Source organism: Microtus ochrogaster, chromosome 1, assembly GCF_000317375.1.
Source record: "Microtus ochrogaster isolate Prairie Vole_2 chromosome 1, MicOch1.0, whole genome shotgun sequence".
NCBI classification, from domain to species: domain Eukaryota; kingdom Metazoa; phylum Chordata; class Mammalia; order Rodentia; family Cricetidae; genus Microtus; species Microtus ochrogaster.
The window spans coordinates 49,881,436-49,883,329 of record NC_022009.1 but is presented as its reverse complement, the minus strand read 5'-3'; positions in this window follow the sequence as shown (position 1 = coordinate 49,883,329).

Sequence of the window (1,894 nt, the reverse complement as noted above, 5' to 3'; positions counted from 1 at the left end):
CCTGTTTATTTAGGTAATATGATATCTTTCTGGAGCCTTTTATGGAGTTGAAAAATAGTTATGATTTTCCTTTGTTATAAAAAGATATAAAGTAAATATAAGTATTGTAACTATAATTCTTACTTGATACCTGTTTTGTTATATGTAGTTTTACTATGTTAAAATTATAACCTTTTTTTCATTTAGACAGAAAAGGGGAGGTGATATGGAATTCCCATATGTATGCTGTGAATACCATTGCTAAATAAAAATCTGTTTTGGGCCTGGCAGGGTAGAATAGAGGTAGGTGGGGAAAACTAAACGGAATGCTGGGAGAAATATGGCAGATGCAGGGAGACACCATATAGCAGCTAGAGGGAAAAGACACAAGCTGTTAGCTGGAATATTGCCATAAGGCCACAAGCCTCATGGTAAAATATAAAATAATATAAATGGATTAATTTAATATGTAAAAACTTGATAGGAATATGCTAGAGTTATTGGTGAAGCAGAGTTTTAAGCTATCTAGTTTCTGTGCGATTATTTCAGGTCTGAGCAGCAGGAAACAAACAAGTGACCTGCTAAAACACAGTTTGTCACTTTTAGGAGCAGAAATAACTGTGCCATTGTCATCAGCATTAGAATATAATTGGTTTGGAGGGTTAGCCCCCAATCAACATAAGGGTATATAAAAAACCAAATGCAGCAGGGAACAGCCTTTTTTTTTTAATTGGAGGAGAAAATAAGGAAACAAACATTTTTTGCAGATAACCTAAAGAATAAAGGAGGAAGTTCATGCTTTATTTTTGGTAACTTTCTTTTTTACTTCATCTTAAAAATGCTCTCTGAAAATCTTTGTCTCTAAACAGCTACATTCTAAAAATAGCCAGATAACTCTCTTTATATGCAAAATTCTTTCCTGTGCAGTTACATACTTCTATATTCATTTGCATCTCTTTTTACATGGATACACATCTTTCTTTCATATACATTTCTCCTCTACAGCACTTTTCTACACAGCTTCATTTTTCTTGACTCCACAAGTTACAAATCTCCACACAGATGAAAATCACATTTATATATATATCTCACATACAATTCAGCCCTTTACACAGTTCCTGGGCATGGCTCTCTACATAGCACCAGCCCTTTCACAGAGCTCTCTCCCTCACACCCACTCACACATATATTTCTACATTATTTACATTCTATTTATTCACATACTCTCACTCACTCTCTCACACTTATTTCACACTTCTTCATCTGTCACTAAGCACATACATACACTTCACCCACATTCTACAGCAGCTATCAAATAACTCAATCATCTCTGTCTCTGTAACTCTGCTGCTCCTCAATGCTGTTCTTGCATATCCAAATCTCTCAGCACAAAACTCTTGTCACATTTTCAGTGTCTATTCCAGTCTTATACCCCATAAGAAGTCATGCAGTTTCTCTCTTAGGCCAGCCATGTCACGCTGACCCATACATGAAGTTCTACGTTGGTTGTAGAAGGAGCAGCGGGCTGCGTTCCTGCCCCCCCAGTTCCTGGCTGTCTGGCTATCTGATGCCCTGAAATAATTACATGGATACTGTATCCTTTTTAACATTGCCTGGCCCATTAGTTCCGGCCTCTTATTGGCTAACTCTCACATCTTGATTAACCCATTTCTAATAATCTGTGTAGCACCATGAGGTGATAGCTTATCAGGAAAGATCTTAACCTGTGTCTGTCTCAGAGAGGAGAATCATGGCAACTGCCTGAATAGACTTTTTTTCTTCCAGAATTCTGTTCTGTTTACTCTGCCTACCTAATTTTCTGTCCTATTAAAGGGCCAAGGCAGTTTCTTTATTTAACCAATGAAATCAACACAAAACAGAAGACTCCCACATCAGTTGGTGAGGGTTCCTGGAC